Source organism: Taudactylus pleione, unplaced genomic scaffold (assembly GCF_031769625.1).
Source record: "Taudactylus pleione unplaced genomic scaffold, aTauple2 ptg000041l, whole genome shotgun sequence".
Taxonomy (NCBI): Eukaryota; Metazoa; Chordata; class Amphibia; order Anura; family Myobatrachidae; genus Taudactylus; species Taudactylus pleione.
Genome location: NW_028284443.1, coordinates 29,386,445 through 29,409,460, shown reverse-complemented (window position 1 = coordinate 29,409,460; position 23,016 = coordinate 29,386,445).

Sequence of the window (23,016 nt, the reverse complement as noted above, 5' to 3'; positions counted from 1 at the left end):
AATCTCTCAAGTCCTAGGTTTCTTGCAGACAACAACAGTATTTTTTTTTTTCAGCTGAAATTTGTCTGTATCTTGTTCCATCCAGTTTGCCTTCTATTTTGACCTCATACCTGTAGAAGTATCTTTTGGTTGGGTTAATAATGTTATCCAGGCGCCTGGCTATGCCTAAGCCAAAGAGTCCCTCTGTGTTGCATATCAAATTAATCAGTGCAGTCTTTCGGTTCGTTTTATTCGCATTGTATTGTAACTAAGATGCATTTTCGAGTTAAAAAGCTAAGCGCAAGCAGAGTCTCACAGGACCTGGTGCGCCGATGGGGCCTGTTTGGTGTGACTGAAGCAAGAGTGTATGAGGGCACATCTGGATGTAATAAAAACCTATCAATGACTGAATTACATGGCTTGTGAAAGCTTATGATCTATGGGGAATGGGTTGGGTACGGGAAGCCAGTGCTCAGGATCCTGCAGTCACAATCCCGACCTTGTTAGGATACCGACACTTGTCAGTCAGTATCCTACCCTTCCCTCCTCGGTGCCTAAACCTAACCTCCCCCTCCCTGACCTTAACCCTCCTCCCCTTAGTACTGGCATCCCAACAGTCAGTATTTTGACCGGATCCCATGGGGAATATAGGTGGACACTGGAAGGGGGTGGGGAACAGCACTGTGGGTTACAGAGGCTAGAAAGTTAAGAGGAAGGGTGATAAAATGAAGCCGATTCTGCTTGAAAGATCATTTCATTCTCTATATGTCAGTGGTTCTCAAACTCGGTCCTCAGGACCCCACATAGTTCACCTTTTGTAGGTGCACATGTGTATTCATTACTCACTGACACATTTAAAAAGATCCACAGGTGGATCTAATTTTTCCCTTTGTAATTCTGTGAGGAGACCTGGAAAACATGCACTGTTTGGGGTCCTGAGGACCGAGTTTGAGAACCTGTGCTATATGTTGATGTGCTTATTTGGGTTTGTTATTTGCAGTTCTCTTTATATCATTACTTATAGTATATTGTTATGTATACTGACTCATGTACCCCTTCCTACTTCCTTCATTTTTATTTTCTGTACCCTTCCTTTTAAAACATTTTTTTTATAAAAATGATTGGAGTTGGAAATAAGAGGAAGGGTGGTACGCTTGAGTGAAAAATATTAAATTGTTAAGGGTATGCTTGAAGGTGAAGTGAAAGTCTGAGTGAGGGAGAAATCCAGAGGTAAATGGTGATCATGGAGGAGGAGAGAAGGCGATAATTGCCATAGCAGAATGGGAGGGAGTGTGTGAAGTATATTTACTATATAACTGTACTCGCTGTGACTACATTTCCTTACTGCTGAGAGTGTAGGATGGATGTACATGATGGCTATTTTTGTAACTTTTGCTGAAACCCATGTCTAATAACACATTTCAGTTTGCCCTACCTGTGTATAGAAATATACAATGGTATAGCTCAATCGCATAACACAGCAAATGTACCTGGTGTATTCTCAAACACACATTGATAATGATTTAATACACAGAATGAACAATCTGGCAAACAGGAAAAATAATCATGAAAATAAGTACCACATTCCAGTGGTGTCCCTAATTCTCTTTGCACCCGGTGCGGGCAGCGGTGGGGAGCTTGTACTGCGCGGCTGCAAATAAGGGCCGTGGCCTCACGGCTCGAACCCTGTTTTTTCTACTTCAGGGTCCATAGGGTATCCACAGGATACCTTGGGGTATAGGTGTGACGTCAGTCGCTGGGCACCATAGAGTTAAGCTTTTAAGCCTCCCAGGATGCACTAGGGTCCCCCTCCTATACCCCGCCCCCAAGCCAAGGCACCTCAGTTTAGTTTGGTGCCCGGCCGGCGTCGGGTGCACCTGTCGGAGTGGGGGCTAGAAGAGCCCCTGAAGCTTTCTTCAGTGCAGCTGTGGCTGCACATCTGGATGTACAGCATGGACAGTCAGTCCTGACGTCCATGCTGTCTTCCCTACACCCCCGCCGGTACCAGAACGCCGGTACCGATCCGGGGATGCTGGTGAGCATCTGGGGTCACAGCTAGTGGTGACCGCAGATGTTCCAGACCATGGCTGGATCCAAGGGGGACAAAGGTAAGCAGCGGGGTCCCGCGGTGGGTCCCCGCTGGTCACATGGTCCTAAGTCCCCAGGCAGGGGGCTCCCTGGGGACTGGCTGCAGCGTGGAGCCAGGCGACCACCCTGCACTTTCCACTACCCCCTGGGACAGCGGACCGCAGCAGAGTGGTAGCGCTGCGGCGTCCCAAGGGTTAAATGCATGCCAGGGGAGCGCGCCTTCCCTGTCTCACAGCCGGCGCCTCCCCCGCTGCACACAGCCCTCTCTGCATGCTGCCGACTGGTCCTGTGGCAGCGCTCCTCCCCCAGGCCAGCCTCCTCTCTGCTCCTCGGCGGCCATCTTCTCCAGAACGCATGGTGAACGCTGCTGGAAGCGCTGGACGGAAGCATCGTGGTCTGGGTCCCCCCGCATACCTCTCCTCCGCTGTGGTCAGGTCTGTGTATGCAGCGCTGTGTCCTACCAGGCCCTGTGTCTGCGTAGTTGAGTGATCAGCGCTGTTAGTGCAGGAATTGATTTTCTTTGCATTGTATGTGACTGTGCTAGCGCTGCTGCCTGTAACTTTTCTCTAAACTGTCAGCTTTATTACTGTCCCTGTTCTTTCTGCTAAGCCCTTGCGGTGCGGTGCTGCAGGATGGTCTCTCGCCTATTTAAGTTATAATTGGTGAGAGAGGTCACATACGTGGTGCCATCATGTCCGAAAGTGATTTTCCCCTCCGGCTACAGTGTACTACGTGTAAAGTACCGTTAGCGGAGGGGGAGGGTAGCGCGGAGGACCTTTGCCGGCAGTGTTTGTCCATGGCGCGGCCTCTTACGGTTACAGCATCGGTACAGAAGCCGCCCTGGGCTTGTTTCGCTCAGGCGCTTACAGCCTTAGTGGGCCAGTTAGCTCCGCAGCCCGCGTTTACACCGATAGGTTTATCCCAGCAGTCAGTGGTGTTGTCACCCATGCAGGGTTTCCCACGACAATTGGTGGTACCCCACAGTCTCCCTATTTCCCCGCTCCCGGTTTCTCAGGAGCCAGCGTGGGTTAACTCCCTGACGAGTTCTGTACAGCACTTGTCGGATGTGTTGCAAGGGGAGTCTGTGATGCGGCCGCATAAACGGCCGGTGGCGTCTCTGTCGGCTCCTTATGAGGATGACGAGGGGACGTCTGATGATGGGGAGATTCTGGATCCTTACAATCAGGAACCTCTACATACTAAGGACGCTGATGCTAAGTCCAAAGTATATATTCCTGGACTTATTCGGGCGGTCCGCACAGCCTTGGTGATTGAGGACGAAGTTCCCCCAGCGGCTAAATCTAAGTATGCCTTTTTCAAGGATGTGAAGGGCGATGCCACAGTCTTTCCTCTTTCGGGTCAGTTGGTGGACCATTTAGAGGAGGCATGGAAACAGCCTGGCAAAAGATAACAGCCGCAGAGACGCCTGGCGGTGGCTTATCCATTTGCGGATAATTATTTTGCAAAGTGGGAATCCCCTCCACAGGTGGATTCTCACGTGACCCGTCTTGTCCGTAGTGCCACATTGCCGATGCCATCCATGTCCTCCCTTAAGGATGCTACGGACCGCAAGGTGGAAATCTGCCTGAAGTCCGCTTATTCCCTTGCGGGGGGGGCAGCACGGCCGGCTATGGCCATTTGCTGGGTTGCCAGAGCGATGGAGCGCTGGGCGGATTCATTAGAGGCTTCTTTTGATTCCGACTGTCCGGCCGAACAGGCGGAGTTGATTGGCAATCTCCGTGATTCGACCACCTACATCAACGAGGCAGCCCTAGACATTAGTACTCTGGTGTCTAGGATTTCTTCAGCAGCGGTAGCTGCTCGTCGCACCTTGTGGCTGCGATCCTGGAAGGCGGACGCAGATTCCAAAAAGGGTCTGGAGGCGTTGCCGTTTACCGGAGAAGTTCTCTTCGGTCCGGATCTGGATAAGATTGTGGCCACGCTGGTGGCAGCCAAATCGGCTTGTCTCCCGTCGGCCGCTGCTCCTTCTGGTACTGGACCATCGTCCTTTCGGTCATCTAGGGCCCAGGGCAGGCCCAAACCACAGTCGTTTCCTCGACAGGCTGGTCCTAAGAAATCGGCCAAGCCCCGGAAGCAGGCATGGAGTACCAGACGTCCGGCCCCCAAGCCAGATGACAAGCCTGCGGCCTGATGGTCCGGGCCTCCCTTTGGGGGATCCCAGGGTGGGAGGCCGCCTGCTACAGTTCGCCCAGTGTTGGTCGACCACTACGACAGACACTTGGGTTCTGGAGGTGGTTTCCCACGGATACGCCCTCTCCTTCCGGCACAGACCCCCGGCTCGATTCTTCACCACGGGTCTACCATCAGACCGGAACAAGGCTACGGAGCTGTGGAAGGTATTGCACACTATGCTCCAGGCTGGAGTTATAGTGCCTGTTCCATTCTCCCAGAGGGGCCAGGGTTTCTATTCAAATCTATTTTTGGTACAGAAACCCAATGGGTCATATCATCCGATTCTCAACCTCAAAGCACTCAACAAGTCTTTGCGGGTCCCGAAGTTTCGGATGGAGACCCTACGGTCCATCATTCTGGCGCTGGAACCTGGGGACTACATGGTGTCATTGGACATACAGGACGCTTACCTGCATGTCCCTATTCTTTTGCGCCATCAACAGTTCCTCAGGTTTGCAATCCGCAGCGACCACTTCCAGTTTCGGGCGTTACCTTTTGGCCTGGCGACAGCACCACGTGTTTTCACCAAGGTGATGGCGGTCATGGCGGCTTCTCTGCGGCTGCAGGGAGTCCGCATGTTGCCGTATTTGGACGACCTGTTATTGGTGGCAGGATCTCCAGAGCTCCTGTTACGCCACTTGGACCTGACCATTGCACTGCTGCAACGGCACGGCTGGCTAATCAACTGGCAGAAGTCCACTCTAATCCCGTCTCGGAGGATTCTGCATCTTGGAGCCTTATTGGACTCGGGACAGCAAAGGATCTTCGTGACGGAGGACAAGATCTCTGCTTTACAGTCAAGGGTGCGCAGTTGTCTGCACAGCCGCCGGGTGTCCTTACACTCGGCGATGAGGTTACTGGGCTCCATGGTGTCGGTGTTCGACATGGTGGAATACGCCCAGTTTCACTCCAGACCTCTGCAGCACCTGATCCTGTCCAAGTGGAACGGGCTGCCTCAGTCTCTGAAGTCCCAGACGATTGTGCTCACCCCGGAGGTTCGCCTGTCCCTTGCGTGGTGGTTACAGACGACCCACCTCAACAAGGGACGTCCGTTCTGGGTTCCAAATTGGGTCCTGTTGACAACGGACGCCAGTCTTCGGGGCTGGGGAGCAGTTTCGGGTCCACACTTGTTCCAGGGCAGGTGGACGCCGACAGAAGCGGAGCTTCCAATAAATATCTTGGAACTCCGTGCGGTCTTCAATGCTTTCCAGCAGGCACAGCGGTTTCTCCAGGGTCACCCGGTGCAGGTCCAGTCGGACAACGCTACCACCGTGGCCTACATAAACAGGCAGGGAGGAACTCGCAGTCGGGCGGCTCTCGTAGAGGTCTCTCGGATCCTGGTTTGGGCGGAGCACAATCTCCCGGCCAGATCAGCGGTCTTCATCCCGGGAGTGCTAAATTGGGAGGCGGACTTTCTAAGTCGCCAGGACGTTCATCCGAGGGAATGGTCCCTGCACCCGGACGTTTTTCAACTACTGGTGGACAGGTGGGGTCTTCCAGAAATCGACCTCATGGCGTCCCGGCACAACCACAAGTTGCCGGTGTACGGGTCTCGCACAAGAGACGAAGGGGCGTCTCTGGTGGATGCTCTGTCCGTCTGGTGGACGTTCCGGTTCGCATACCTGTTCCCTCCGGTCTCCCTTCTTCCACGGGTAATCCGGAAATTCAAACAGGAAGGAGGGACGCTCCTGTTGATAGCTCCCGCGTGGCCCAGACGGCACTGGTTCTCAGACCTTCAGGGTCTGTCCGTGGACAGTCCTCTGCGGTTGCCGCTACGACCGGACCTTCTGTCTCAGGGTCCTTGCCTTCACCCGGACCTGACTCGGCTGTCTTTGACGGCGTGGCTGTTGAGACGGCCATGCTGAGGTCCCGGGGGTTTTCCAGCTCTGTGGTGCGTACCATGTTACGAGCTCGGAAACCGTCTTCCGCGAGGATATACCATCGCGTGTGGCATACGTTCTTCCAGTGGTGTCGACCGAGAGGTTATGCACCGCGGGAGTTTCGTCTGTCTCGGATTCTCGCCTTCCTGCAAGCGAGACTAGATCATGGGCTTCGCCTTGCTTCTTTGAAGGTGCAGGTTTCGGCCCTATCTGTCTGTTTTCACCGTAGGATTGCTACAATCCCGGATGTGCGCACCCTTATGCAAGGTGTTCTCCGCATTCAGCCGCCCTTTGTTCCACCTGTGGCGCCTTGGGATTTGGCTATGGTCCTGAGGGCTCTCCAAGGACCGCCGTTTGAACCACTGGGCTCAGTGGATCTTAAATGGCTAACAGCTAAGACTGTTTTCCTTCTGGCCATTGCTTCGGCCAGACGTGTTTCTGAGTTAGGGGCTCTTTCTTGTAAACCCCCTTTCTTGGTTTTTCATGGGAACAGGGCAGTGCTCCGCACTCGGCCCGAGTTTCTTCCCAAAGTTGTTTCCCAGTTTCATGTTAACGAGGAAATAGTTGTTCCGGCCTTTAACTCACCGGGTCTTTCCGTGGGTGAGGCCTCTTTGGATGTTGTGCAGGCCTTAAGGACTTATGTTGACCGCACTTCTTCGTTTAGGAAGTCGGACGCTTTGTTTGTCCTCTATGGCTTCCGTAAAAAGGGTTGGCCTGCTTCAAAGCAAACTTTGGCAGCCTGGATCCGTAGGGCTATTTCTGAAGCTTATCTTCATGAAGGCCTACCGGTCCCTCCTTCTCTGAAGGCTCATTCCACTAGGTCTGTGGGTCCTTCGTGGGCAGCTCGACGTGGTGCCTCGGCAGTTCAGATCTGCAAGGCTGCTACGTGGTCCTCTGTCCATACCTTCGTGAGGTATTACAGGTTTGACACCTTCGCCTCTCAGGATGCTTCCTTCGGGCGGCGGATTCTCCTTTCTGCACAGGAGCGTCCCCACCCTTAAAGGATACTGCTTTGGGACATCCCCGAGGTATCCTGTGGATACCCTATGGACCCTGAAGTAGAAAATATGAGATATGGTAAGAACTTACCCTTGTTATCTCTATTTCTACGAAGTCCATAGGGTTCCACAGGACTCCCGCCCTGTCGCACCTGTGCTGCAGATGGGCTTTGCTCTGGTCACCGGTTTTCCGTCTCCCTCTGGTGAGAATGTGATTCTTGTATGTGTCCAGATCTTTTTTCTCTCTCTTCCTTCTCCTCCTCCGGCCTATGGCTTGATAACTAACTGAGGTGCCTTGGCTCGGGGGCGGGGTATAGGAGGGGGACCCTAGTGCATCCTGGGAGGCTGAAAAGCTTAACTCTATGGTGCCCAGCGACTGACGTCACACCTATACCCCAAGGTATCCTGTGGAACCCTATGGACTTCGTAGAAATAGAGATAACAAGGGTAAGTTCTTACCATATCTCATATTTTTGTCACACCAGGGGTGCCGCAGCTGCAGGCTTCCCCCGTGGACCAGCTTGTGTGAAGTGCCGGTTCCCTCACTGTGCAAGAGCTGCACGTAATGCAGCACCCGGCTCCTGTCAATGAGGGGGAGCCAGCACTTTGGGGTCACCCCTCGGCTGGTGACACCCGGGTGCGGCAAGCACTCCTCTTGTGACGCCAGTGTTTTTCCAAGACTGTATTGTTCTTGGCCTTGTATATTAATAGAAGTGTTTTTATATATTTTTTTTTATTAAAAAAAGGCAACCAATGTAGGCACTGAGAGTGTGTAGCATTTTACAAATTTTTTTTTTTAATCTAAATGCTGCATTCAAAATAGGTTGCAGCGGTGAAAGTCTGCTTCGGAGAAGACCAATAAGATTAGCATTAGCAATGATCTAATCACTGATTAGATAACCGTTCTCTATGGAATGTTGGGAACGGAACCTGATTGAAGAGCGCCCAATAGGTTGTAAGACAAGTGTAGGCACTATAATCAGGGCATTTGGGGCTTTTATTTTTTTTTCTATAAAATATAGGAGTGATCACTGCATGCTTGAGCGATGATGGAAAGATACATGTGGTGAGAGTGAGAGTACAGATTTCCACAGATGACCAGAATTGACTGTTTTGTGAGGGTAATGGATCAAGTGAACAAGCACAAACTTCATCTTTATTTGCAGATAATATCAAAGAATTATGTAGTTTGTGTGTGAGTGAGAGGAGATATAATTTAATGTAACAATCCTGTCATAGAATTAGGACCAGGTTCTTGGACATTGACTGTAATCTGAGGGTTAGTGTGGAAATGGAGATTTTTTTTTTTTTTAAATGTAAAAGATTGAGATGAGAGATTGGAAGTATGTATATTTGGTAGTGGCCGAAGTGTTTCAATATTAGTGTTAAATAGAAGTGTATGTGAGGGAAGTCATTAGCAGTGCAAGACCTTTGGTCATCGCAGATTATAGCTAGAGGTACTTGATCAAGGGCTGTTTTTAGAGTTCGGTTAGGACATAGGTCCCCAAACTCTGCCATTATAATTCACATTTTAAGGTTATCCATGCGTGAATCCTTATTTTTTTATTTTTTTTTTTTAGAAAAAATATAAAATACAAAACATCAAGGGGTGCCGCGATTATAATTTCGGCCTCAACAAACTATTGTCCGTAACAAAATGACTCTTCCGGCCACAGTGTCCTGAACCTGGTGTGCGGTATATAACTCTGCTGGTGACTGCACTCTTGTACCTTGTAAAAGACCTCTGTGAAGATAGAAATGTGTTTGTCCGAGTTTAGTCCTCCCCTCTTTTTTTCACATTCACTACAGGAGGTGTCCATGGTATACATTAATGTGAAAGGTGTCCGGCCGGCAGCATGTCATACAGGTTTTATGTTTTGTTCCATCTACCCCTTGACCCTCCGATGTTATCTATTTTAGATTTTTTTTTTTTTTATGCTACTACTGCTGCTGATACTACTACTGCTGCTACTACTACTATTGCTACTTTAACTACTGCAACTACTAATAATACTGGAATCTGTATGTAATGCTAGCAGTTCATTAGATGCCGGATGAAATCCCGACACCGGAAGCCTGAACAGCCTACATCCCGACTGGGTCTGGTAAGTAGCCTAACCGGGGGGGCTAAAGATAGATGCCGGGATTTCGACGTCTATCTTTAGATGGGAGAGTGGAGAATGACTACTGACCCCACCCTGGAAATGAGATGCATTTCAAGTAACAAGACAAAGCAACATGTAAATGTTATAGAACATTTGCCATAAAATACCATAATCCCAAGGTACAGTGAGATACCTAAATAGACAGTTATGCTTCGTACACACGGTACGATAAGATGTCAGATTTTAATGATCCTATTGTCGTCTCTGCAAGCAGGCAGACCTGGTCGATATCAACCAGGTTAGCCTACTTACTATAGGGATTCGCGGGTCTTTATAGTTGTTAAGGGGTTACTGCATGTGTTGGATGAACATCCAACACATGCGGGACGATCAGACAACGATCTTCTGATTGTTGCTATCATACTGTATGTACGCAGCATAAGACGACTGTGTTTGTTAAAAAAATAGCTTGAGTCTGAGCGTTTATGCACAAATGCAGTAATTGTTCATATGACTAAAGTGTATAGGAAAATGAAAATAAGATTGTCAGTTTTACTCTCATCAAACAGCATATTTCCGGTGGAGCTGAGCTGCACACAGTAGGAATTGCCATCAATGATTATTAAACATCGATGGTTAACCACCAATGGTCGATGGTTTTGCCATTGATGGTTCACAGCCATTGATGGCACAGAGCTAAACAATGTTTACCCCCCCTCCTGCCCATGTGCTGGGACACTGAAATTAGCTCTGCCCTCCAACATGACCCACGAAGCCCCACCCCCATTCCCAGATTGTCCAGCTGCCTGGGCAGTAATAAAACAGGGATGACCTTCGGTGAATTAAGCCATTGTTGGTTAACAGCTGATGGTTTCATACCATCTATGCCATCCACCAATGGTACCATCGAGGGTGACCTACCGCTGGCCATCACTAGCACACAGTGTCCACTTTACCTCCTGTTTGTTTATCCCACAATGCACTTCTGTAGTTGTAATATGTAAAGCGGATAACATGCTGCACTTGGATCTTCACTTATTGTCACAAAAAAGAATGTTTACTTGGGGGAAGGGGGGCTTTTCCAAACTGTTGCTTGTCGGCAGTGGGATTTAAAAGGGCAATAATATTAAATACAAAACTCTCCAGGTGTTATATTTAATATTATTTCCCTTTGAAATCCCGTGGCCAGAACCACTGCATGCAGCAGCTTTGAAAACCCAATCTCTTCTTAAAATGTTAGATAAGGCTTTAAAAATATGTCCATGAGGTTGTGAAATGCTGTTCCAGTATGGGAGGTGTAAAGAGCATAGTTACAACTACAGATGCCCCAATACTGGAAGTGATTGGAAATTCAGTTGAATGTTGCTGCATTGGGGGCATCAAACTTTTTTGTGGTAAAATCAAATGGTACAATCTGGTGCAACTGGTTTGGCACAATTGCGGATCGTACTTTAAAGTTTGCTGTTGCTGTTTTTAAAGGCCAGAGTATACTACCGTCGTCAGCCTCCGCAGGTGGATAGACCAGTGGTCGTGAAGAAGCAGGGGCACAAAAGAGGTTCTCGTCATGTGTTGCCTCAGGAGTCTGACTTATCCTCATCAGATAACGAGTCTGAGTTCTGGGTCGGTCTCAGTTAAGGCTCTGGTAAGAGCGGGGAGATCTGTCCTCAATATAGAGGAAGAGGAGGTTGCTCTGACATCTAGGAAGGTAATCTTTAGACGTCAGGCGGTGACTAAGGATTATTTCCCTCAGTCGGAGCAGTTGACAAATCTCATGTCTGAAGCATGGGATACTCCGAGTAAGCATTTTCATGCCACTAGGAATGTAACCTCTCGGCACCCATTTGCACCAGGGGCGTGTAGTAATGGGAGGTTCCCCCAAAGATAGATGCTCACATGACAAGATTAATCAGGAGTGCTACGTTACCTATTCCTGCAGCATCCTCTATAAAAAAAAGTTACGGATAGAAAGCTTGATAATCGTTTTAAATAAATGTTTTCACTATCGGGGGGCCATTACCAGAACAGCTATGGCTGTTGCCTGGGTGGCCAAGGCTATGGAGGATTGGACGACGTCTCTGGAGAAGACTATAGTAGATCCAACAAAAGAGCAGCAGTCTCTTCTCGGCCAGATGCAGGAAGCGGCTATGTATTTGGGGGAAGCAGGGATTGACGCAGGAATCCTGGCTTCTAGGGTTTCGGCTAACTCGGTGACAGCCCCGAAGAACACTGTGGCCAAAAAACTGGAAAGCAGATCCAGGGTCTAAAAAGGCTCTGGAGTCTTTGCCTTTCAAAGGGAAGGTATTGTTTGGACCAGGTTTGGATGACATAATGACCTCATTGGAAACAACGAAGTCTGCTGAATTACCATCTATGTCTACTTCTAGAAGGCAGTCGTTATCCTGTTCCTTTCATCCACAGAATAGGACAAAGAAACAGTCCTCGACTAGACAGTGTCAGTCTCACCAGAAACCGCATGCCAAGAAATCTTGGTCAACCAAGCGCCAGGCCTCTAAGCCAGACGGTAAGCCTACTGTCTGATGGGGTGGGCCCCCCTGGAGGATGTCAGGGTTGAAGGCCGACTGTTACAGTTCTCCCAGACCTGGCAGCGGACAACTACTGATGCCTGGGTACGAGAGCTGGTCTCGCTGGGTTATGCCATCACATTCCTAAGGCATCCCCCTCAGGTTTGTTCTCACAAACTGTCAGGGTTCAGCCTAGGATCGGCTATCTCTTACCTCCGTGCCGGCTTCCCCTGAATTCCTTGTGGTCAGACGCCTGGTGCATGAGGGGTGAGATGCTGAGTATTGTACCTTAGGTGCTTTTGCGGACTTCCATGGTCGGCTGTGTGTTTTGGGGATCGGAGTTCCTCTCATGTGACAGTCCTCCTAACCAATGGTAGCATGATCTCAGTCAGCTGATGCTGTGCTCCAATAATCTGCTACCCCTGGGTATAAATCCGCCCCCAGAACTTCAGGAAGATGCTGTTCAACTTCGTTATTCCAGTGCCTGTGATACTCCCACTGTTGCTCTGTGCTAAATCCTTGAGCGTGTTGCTTTAGCCTGCTCAGTTTTCCAGTTTCCTGTATTAGCTTCCATGCTAACCCTTAGTCTGAGACTTCAGCTTTCTCACAGTACTTCAGTGTTTCGTGTCTCTTTCCTTTTGTGTCTTTGTATATGTGCTGCTAATTCTATTACCTTGTGTCACTGAGGTGTCAGATTACCTGCTAGTACTAATTAGCTCACAGCTGGACCTCCCAGCACTCTCCTAGTAATTGCCTTTGTCCAGTACCAGCATTACTAGCTTCCCCAGTTTATTCCTGTATTCCTTCTGTGTTTTACAGCTCTAGAATCTCTTGCAGTTCCTGTACTTTTTTCTGTGTTTCCAAGCTAGCCTGCGACTGGGATTACTACATGTGCCTGTGTCCACTTCTCTCTCTCTTGTCTGTGCAGTCAACACCTACATTTATAGCTTTCTAGTATATGTTTGTGTTCTTTGCTCTGTGTCTTGTCTCTGCAAATCAGCTCCAAACATATCTAGCAATTCCCAATATATGCCTCTGTTTTTCTGTGCAATCAGCACTTGGATGTCTCAGTGATTCTCAGTACACTTTCCAGTATTCCTATGCTAGCCTGTGATTAGGATCCCTAACAGCTTTCCAATATCTAAGCATCCAGTTTACCTCCTGTGCTCTAGCATTTGCTGCGTTAAATATAGTTTCCGGTTTTCTGCCATTCCCAGGTACCTGTCCAGAGGGCCGCGCCCTGCTCACTTGGTACAGCGGAAAACCAAATCCCAGTTGGAGGGGTCACTGGAGAAAACCACCAAGTGAGTTAGACTCCACGCCTCTGGGCACGTCTAGCCAAACCTGTGTTCGGCCGCAACTAGGAGACCTAGTACAGTTACTTCCCAGGTCACCCGAACCCCCCGGCTTACCGTCCTCCACAGAGGAACATTTGCACCGGATCGTGACGCAAACCTTCCTGCAGACCCGGTCAGAGTTGTGGCCTACCAGGAGTCTGTTGGGGCCCTCCTAGAGTCAGAAGTCATAGTCCCCATCCCTGTGACGCAACAGGGAAAACTGTTATTACTCAAATTTAAGTTTGATTCTAAAACCCAATGGGTCGCACCGTCCTATTCTGAATCTAAAGTCTCAACAGATTCATCAAGGTGCCAAAATTCTGTATGGAAACTTTATGGTCAGTTATGCTGTCGATGGAGCCTGGTGACTTCATGGTTTCACTGGACATACAGGATGTATATCTGAATGTTCCGATTGCAAGACCAAGCCTTTCTCAGGTTCGTGGTGGATCAGCAACACTACCAGTTCCGGGCTCTACCCTTCGGTCTGGCTACAGCCCCTCGGGTGTTTACCATGATAATGGCAGTCATGACTGCGTGTCTTAGGCGACAGGGAGTCAGGATACTGCCAAATCTAGACAATCTCCTGATATTGGCACAGTCTCAAGAGATGTTAAAATGTCCTCTACGAATGACCATTGTCTGCCTACAGGAGCACGGCTGGAGCACGGTTTGTCCAACTCAGCAGATGGTGCACTTGGGGGCGCTGCTGGACTCTCTGGAAGAGAGGATTCTTCTACCAGAGGACAAGATTGTAGCACTACAGCCTCCTGTGCACAATCTACTTTGCAAGCAAACAGTGTCAGTTCACTTGGCTCTGCAGATACTGGGCTCCATGGTAGCCACTTTCCACATGGTGGCTTATGCCCAGTTCCACTCCAGGTCCCCTACAGCTGTGGATCCTGGCCCAGTGGGATGGTCAGCATCATCGGATAAAGCGTCAGATAATTCACATCTCACCAGAGGTTCGGCTCTCACTTGCCTGGTGGCTGGAGACAACTCATTTTGACAAGGGTCTTCTATTATGGATCCCGGAATGGGTGCTCCTCGCCACAGATGCAAGTCTGCAAGGATGGGGAGCAGTGACGGGTCATCGCACCTTTCAGGGAAGGTGGACAGACCAAGAAAGTCGCCTACCAATAAATATATTGGAGCTTCGGGCAGAGCACAAAGCACTTATTCTGGCATAGGACCTTCTTCAGGGCAGGCCTGTCCAGGTTCAGTGTGACAATCTGACAGCAGTGGCCTACATAATTCATCAAGGAGGCACACAAAGTCCGGCAGCCATGAGGGAAGTGGCAATGATTCTGCTGGGGCAGAGGGCCATCTTCCAGCAATCTCGGCAATATTCATCCCAGGTGTTCATAACTGGGAAACAGACTTCCTAAGTCGCCAGGACATACACGCCGGAGAATGGGCTCTTCATCCGGAGGTGCTCCAACTCCTGGTGGACAGGTGGGGATTACCAGACGTAGACCTAATGGCGTCACATCACAACCACAAGGTCCCCAGGTACGGGTCCAGAACAAGAGACCCCTCAGCCGTCTTCGTGGACGCTCTGGCGGTGAGATGGAAAGTCAGATTGGCATACCTGTTTCCTCCAATCTCCCTCCAAGAGTAGTCAGAAAAGTCAAACAGGAGGACGGCATGATAATACTAATAGCCCAGGAGGCATCTGTTCTCCGATCTGACATGTCTGTCTATAGACAGTCCACTTCCACTGCTTCTATGGCAGGATCTGCTAATGCAGTGTCCTTGTCTTTACCAGGATTTACCTCGGCTGGCTTTGACGGCATGGCTCTTGAGTCGTCAGTCTTATAGGCCAGGGGTTTCTCTGCTTCTGCGATTCAGACTATGCTGAGAGCAAGGAAGCCAGCTTCTGCTTGCATCTATCACAGAATTTGGCATTTGTTTTTTCTGTGGTGTTCCCACAGAAAATATGACTCTAAACTGTTCAAGATAGCAAGAATACTTGCTTTTTTGCAGGCGAGATTAGATTTAGGTATTTGCCTGGCTACCTTGAGTTCAAGTTTCTGCTTTGACAGTTTGGTTTCAGCGCAGGATTGCCCCTCTGCCGGATGTTAGAATATTCTTTCAGGGGGTTCTTCGGCTGCAACCTCCGTTTCTCCCACTGGTGGCACCGTGAGATTTGTGTTTGGTTCTCAAAGCTCTCCAGACGCATCCCTTTTGAACCCTTGGATAAGGTGGACTTAAGATGGCTGACAGCGAAGACGCTTTTTCTCCTCGCCATCTCTTCAACTCGTAGAGTTTCTGACTTGGCAGCACTGTCATGTCGCTCGCCATATCTGATTTTTCATCAAGATGTTTTGTTCTCCGCGCCTTAGTTATCAATTTTGCCTTTTAGCAAGGTGCTCCATCATGCTGGAAAGACATTGTTCGTCACCAAACTGTTCTTGGATGGTTGGGAGTAGTTGCTTTTGGAGGATGTTTTGGTACCATTCTTTATTCATGTCTGTGTTCATAGGCAAAATTGTGAGTGAGCCCACTCCCTTGGTTGAGAAGCAACCCCACACATGAATGGTCTTAGGATGCTTTACTGTTGGCATGACACAGGACTGATGGTAGCGCTCACCTTTCCTTCTCCGGACAAGCGTTTTTCCAGATGCCCCAAACAATTGGAAAGGGGATTCATCAGAGAAAATAAGTTTACCCCAGTCCTCAGCAGTGCAATCCCTGTACCATTTGCAGAATATCAGTCTGTCCCTGATGTTTTTCCTGGAGAGAGGTGGCTTCTTTGCTGCCTATCTTGACACCAGGCCATCCTCCAAAAGTCTTCACCTCAATGTGTGTGAAGATGCACTCACGCCTGCCGCCATTCCTGAGCAAGCTCTGCACTGCTGGTGCCCCGATCCCACAGCTGAATCAACTTTAGGAGATGGTCCTGGCGCTTGCTGGATGTTTTTGGGCGCCCTAAAGCCTTCTTCACAACTATTGAACCTCTCTCCTTGAAGTTCTTAATGATCCGATAAATGGTTGACTTAGGTGCAGTCTTACTAGCGGCAATATCCTTGCCTGTGAAGTCCTTTTTGTGCAAAGCAATGATAACTGCACGTGTTTCCTTGCAGGTAACCATGGTTAACAGAGGCAGGACAATGATTTCAAGCTCCACCCTCCTTTTTAAAGCTTCTAGTCTGTTGTACTAATCAGCATGACAGAGTGATCTCCAGCCTTGTCCTCATCAACACTCCCACCTGTGTTATTCGAGAGAATCACTGACATGATGTCAGCTGGTCCTTTTGTGGTAGGGCTGAAATGCAGTGGAAATGTTGATTTTGGGATTAAGGGCCTCATTCAGACCCGGTCGCGAGCGCTCGCAACCGGGTCGATGTTTGGCCACTGGGCATGCTCCGTCGTGCGCATGCGCGAGACCAGGCTAGCGATGGGTGCTCCGGGTCTCGCACCAAAGGGGGCGAGCTGTCGATGGTGAGTGACAGCTCGCCCAGTTTGGTGGGCAGGCCGGGGGGGGGGGTGGCCGGTCAAACGGAGGCGTTCCCAACGGAACGCTTGCAGTTTGGGGGCGGCCCCACTGACATCACCAGTGATGTCAGTGGGAGAGCTTCCGGCTCTGTTAGAGCTGAAAGCTCTCTGGGGCTTGTGGCCACGAGACCCTACCACAAGGGTCTCATCGCAAGCTCGATGGGGCGACCATCAACCTGGCTGCTCGCTATAGCTGTTGGTGGTCACCCACAGCTATGCGAGTGGCCAGGAGGCCACTCCAAAAAAAACGAACTGATTCAGATTGCGCGCTCTTTCAGAGCGTCCGGCTTTGAATCAGGGCCTAAGTTCATTGTCATGGCAAAGAGAGACTTTGCAATTCATCTGATCACTCTTCATGACATTCTGGAGTATATGCCAATTGCCATCATAACTGAAGCAGCAGACTTTGTGAAAACCTATACTTGTCATTCTCAAAACTTTTGGCTTTACTGACTGAGGTTAGTCAGGGTATCGAAGACTTCTGAAAGCGGCAGTAGCTGGAAGTGTGCTGTCCTTCCAGTATTCGCTGTACTCTGCTGTAGCTGCTCCTTCTCCAGTAGTAGCCGCACCACTGATCCTCATCCTCCTCCCAATGCTGCTGCTGACAGGGATCCCGGGCTGACAGGGGTAGCCCCGGCAGTGAGTAATGAACATGAGGATGGTGAAAAAAGTAGATTTTCCCAAATAGTTGTAATGACTGTTTTTTGACGATTTTCAGCGTGTGGGAGCAAATAAATTATTATCGTTTGCTCCCACACACTGCACGATTTTCATTTCAACCAGCCAACTAGTTAGCTGGTTGGAACGATATCGTTCCAGTCTATGGCCAGCTTTAGAAACCAGTTGGATCTGGGTTAAACGGCCAGCTACTCAAAAATGAATACAATTACTATATACTGCATAAGAATAAAGCTAGGTAGACACTGATAATTGGGACGATTTTTCAGCTAAATCGTGGTCCCAATATCTGCTGCACAGTATATAATTTAAATGAAATACCTGTCGACTTTCACAGTGAACATGCATACGTACGCCAACTAGGAGGGTGGAGTAATCGGGGAATCCATAGGTGGCTCAAAATCCATAGGTGAGTCTTCTGTGCTGTAACAAAGTGGAGAGAAGCATTGCGGATACTTCACTTTGCACTGCAGTGTTAAACCGTACGACCAGGGTGTCTGGTTATTCTCCCGTGGGCCTTACCACCCAACCTTGGGGGGGAAGAGACTCATGCTGTCTGCCATAATTCTGATGCAAAAATGTTAAATAGATACAATATATCAGGCGCCAAGCAGTCACTAATAAAGTAAAACTGTACAGGTGATATATGTTGCCGCTTGCCACCTGGGAATAATTGCCAATCTTCCCAACAGTAAAAATAAGAAAAAAATGTAGGTGGAAAGCGCTGCACAAACACACATAGAATCAGAAAAGTGTAATAGATCACTTTTTAATATACAATAATGCACAATTAGTATGCTAATACTAAAAGATAAATATGTGAAGTAGCATAGAAAATTACTAACATGAATACATAATGTCACAATACCACTGGATACAATAAAAAATGACGAATAGGTAGTAGATAAAATACTAAATAGTCCCTCCTACATAAAAATAGTCACTTGTAGAACCGTAATATATGCCCATAATGCTAATAGGCCACACTATAGATTAAACGATGGTGGCTCTGCTAGATTAATAGATCAGGACAAATGGTGGCTATAGTTAGCTGATGAAATGTCCTCATATATTGCACATACCCACAATGTTTTGTCAGGTAGACAGGTCTGTTCACTGCCGCAATACATATATCCTCCGGCAGCACAGTCTGACCTGCCGCAGCCTTGGGTGCTCTTCTGACACGCAGAACTGCGTATGCAATTGCAGTGGTGAAGTTATGCACGCCCATGTAACAGCGTTTTTGTGGCCACTCACTTATACCATCGCCAAATGCTGGCAGTCTCTCACTCGCTTAGCGATGGATTTCTCTGCATGTGCAATGCGATCACAGCACATATGCGGTGCATGGGCAATCACTCGATCTGCGTGAAAATTGCGTTAGTGTCAGTCTCTGAATCAGGCCCACTGTACGATGGTCATTGCGATCCATTACTGATCACAAGATTGGTCAAGATATCATATAGTGTGTACCCAGCTTTATTGGAACTAAAGTTCCCAACATGCCCTGCATCTTTCAGGAAGGGGTGCTGGAATGAGCAGTTTTTCAATAACTGGAGATGCTCGTATTCCGGACAAACATGACTGCTACTTTTTCCTAGTTTTCACAATACTGCCAGGGTTTGAGGATTTGCCCTGATCAGGGAATATGTGTGTGTTATGTGATGTAGAAGTTGATTTGTAAATATTAAAGCATATAATTTACTAGAAAAAGATATTCTGATCATGTCCACTAGTCCTACAGTTGCCAACTCTCCCTAATTTCCAGGGAGAGACTCACGTTTTATAGATCTATTGCTGGTTACTAAAAACAAGTGTCCTTGTTTTCTGGCCCAATTCTCCAATAATATGTTATAGTTGTTGAATATAGTTCAAAGTCTTTGATCTTAGATTGTAAGCAGTAAAAGCTAAATATAATAGTGATGAGTTTTTAAAATGCAACTTAATTTAACATGGTCATATTATGGTAAGATTGTGTGACAGCAGATCTACAGATCCATTCTTCTCTTCACCCAGGGCTGGACCAGGACTAAAAATAGGCCCACCCCGCGTTCTACTTCTTAGTCTATGTTCTTACAAATATAATTAATATTAGAACAACATACAAGTATACTTCATTCTCTGTATTAAAATATACACAACAGAGCACATCCTGCAGGGGATTTAAACGTGCCATAGTCAGGTATTTGGTCAGTTCTGTTAGGTAAAAATGGCATTGGGGCAGGTTACACACAAAGGGAAAACAGTTTCCCAATTGACCAAGCCCTAGATTAGCAGTTGTAGAGGATTAGATAGTGTTCACTGTAGTACATTTTTTGGTCAGGGGTGCTGGTTGCAGATAGGGAATACCTATTTATTAATTGTCGGTACACCAGCCCAAAATAGCCCTACGGGTTACATGGGAAATATCTGTTTGACCCCACTGCTTGTGGACCCCAACCCATCCTTTAATGTCTGTCAGGTTCCAGATTTTGCACTTGAATTATATATTGTTCTATTAGACCAGTGGTTCTCAAACTCAGTCCTCAGGACCCCACACAGTTCACGTTTTCCAGGTCACCCACCAGGTGCACAGTTGTATTCATTACTCGTTGACACATTTTAAAAGATTCACAGGTGGAGATTATTATTTCACTTGCGATTCTGTGAGGAGACCTGGAAAACATCTAATGTTTGGGGACCTGAGGACCGAGTTTGAGAACTGTATTAGACGGTCAGTTACCAGGTAGAGTAGGAACATGGATAGTGAACATGGGTGCTTGGTTTAGGTTGGGAATGAGATGCCGGCGGTCGGGATGCTGCTGGTCAGAATCCCGACACCAATAAGGAAAGAGGGTAAGACTAATGGTGCATACACATGGGCCGATTTTAATGGAATGATAATGATATCATTATCGTTCATTTTTTTTTTTGTGCCTTCCCACCCTCAAACGATCAGCGATGCCCAGGCACGTATGAACGATAAAGTTATCCATCGGCCGTGTATGCTGGCCAACCTGAACGATATTGTACAGGTTATGTAGGGACCCACAATCGTTGATCGCGGGTTGCTGACCCGTTGGTGGTGTGCTGGATGAACAATATTGTTCATCCAGCACACCGGGAAGGTGCAGGGAGATGAGTCAACAATATCGTTATCGCTGACTGATCGTCTCATATGTACTCAGCATAACTCTTCCTCCCCGGTACCTAACTTCCCCCCATAGTGCCTGAAACCTAACCTTCCCCTCCCCACACCCTAAACCTAACCCCCCTCCTCGCACCCTAAACCTCTCCCTAATGCCTGATACTTACCTTTGGGATGCTGGCAGTCAAGATTCTGGTGCCGGGATCCTGCCGTTGTCGGGATTTCGCCCTTCGGCATCCCACACACCCGGATGCTGATTACATCCACTTGGTTTGTTTCTATAGGATCTACACCACGATTTGCCCTCTTGCCAATAAAATGTAGTGATTGCCATTAACATACCTAATGTTTTCTGTGAAAATAACACTTAAAATATAGCATATTGCAAACTAAGAATGTAGTTAATAAAAACAACCAACACTTAAATCATCCAAGTGGTAATAACTTAGATAACTTAACATTTTGTATTTTTTTTTTTTTTTTTACACAAAAGCATGCATTTGACCTGTGCTAGACATAATGCAGTTCTCAATGAGTTTTAGACACTGGCTGGTGTGTACAGGGCTCCCCTATCATATTTAGAGTGAATTCGTGTGGTTTATATAGACAAGATCACCATCATGTGCTTCATTATTATACATGTTACATTATACTGCATTCCCAGAACTATGGTGGATTCATTCCAGTGCATAATCTATATATATATATATATATATATATTAGTATTCATACTGTCTGCAGGCTATGTCAGTTTTAACACTTAAGCATGGTACCCTAACACTGCATTCCCTCAGTGTGTCCTTCATACCTCAGTCCAACACTTTGGGCACTATTGGTTTAAAATAGTGTCCGGTAAGGAGAGGCAAGGCCTAGAGGATTCACTTATTGCTAGACTTTCTGTATTATTTGTACCTGACTTTTTTTTTCCTAAACAAGGACCCAATAGACAGGCAGCAGCAGGTAGTGAAACTTGCAAGAACAGGTAGGAGAGAGCAAGCCCGTCTGCCATCATGATTATTGTTGGCAGAACAGATTTTTAATTGTTGTGGACAGCTGGAAGGTATGTCCATCTTCACACTGTTCTGCTTGTGAAGGGAGAGCTGCGTGCACCGAACAGTAGTACTCCGCGCAGCATTGCATGTGTATTTGAAAAGGTTGGAGAATGGAATCAACTAGCTGAAATGATAGTGACCATCATTCAAATTATGTGGCTGTCTGTGTGGCATGGAAGCCCCATCACTAATTCCTGCATTTACACCCAATTTGCTGTTAATCACCTAGCGGCAGGAGTAAGTGCAACAGTTTGATCAAGCATATGCACACAATAATCACAAAACAGACATCAGTAGGGTTGATATGTGTATCACACACACACACACACGCTTTTCCCTCTACCATTTATCCATTCCCTTGATATTCATCCATCTTCCTCACAGGCCTGAATGTGGTGAATGATTTGATGTAGATCAGTGGTGGTCAAAACAGTCGATCACGATCTACCAGTAGATTCCGACTAGCAGGACAAATAGGTCTTTTACACATTGCTTTAACAGCAGCTAGGCCCAGGTGTTTATAGTTCCGATGGAAGTACAGCATCAAACAACCCTGATGAACATGCTGTGCTGCCTAGTTCAAAGTCACATGATATAACCTCAGTTGATTGACTTGACTGTTTTCCAGCAGATTAGGTTGTGGCTTCACTGGTTGAGGGAGCTGAGAATGTGGGCACAGTGAAGCAGGTACTATAGGGGCTTGGTATCTGACTGAACAGTCTTTGAGTATTCATGGCTGGTTGTCTGGTGACCTATGTGGAGGCTCAAGGACGGGTGGTGGGTGAAATTAAAGGGCTACATGGGTTAAATTGTAATGAGGTTATCTACAAGATAGCGTGCCAATGGATGGTCAGTGGCACTGACCGTTCCAACAGCTGCAGCTGTCATTGCCTTAACCACAACAGGGTGGCTTCTGGACTACGGGCTGTGCATGGGAGATTTCACGATGCTTGCGAGATCTCGCGCATGCCCAGTGAAGCCGGCTGGGAGGTGAGACAGCGCATCAGCTTTGTCAGAGATCGCCGGAGGGGGGAGTTTTCGATCTCCCACTCCGGCAGACGAGATGTTTATACATCTCGTCAGTACTGCTTCCTGCCGCTATAATTACATCTCCCCCTGAAAAAGGGACAGGCGTCTCCCTAAACACACCATAGTGTCCGGCACTGATGCTTCTTACTGAGAGATCAGCAGCAGACATGCAGGTGGCACTGCCTGGAGGAGCTGGTGCCCCTGCAGAGTGCCATCCTGGCCAATAGCAAGATACGCCCCAGCCCAGCGCTGACCTAGAAAACACATTGGGGTAGATGTATTATAGCGGCACTTAACGTGCCGCTATAACGCTTCCCCTCTTTACCGAGGCAAAGCAGGAAGCACTACCGATGAGATGTATAAACATCTCATCAGCCGGAGAGGGGGAGCGTTAACTCCCCACTCCGGCGCTACCCGCTAGAGACAGCAGCGCATCAGCCTAGTGCTGATGCGCTGTCTCTCTCCTGGCCGGCTCCACTGAGCATGCGCGGGATCTCTCAAGTATCGCGAGATCCCCACGTGTAGCCGGC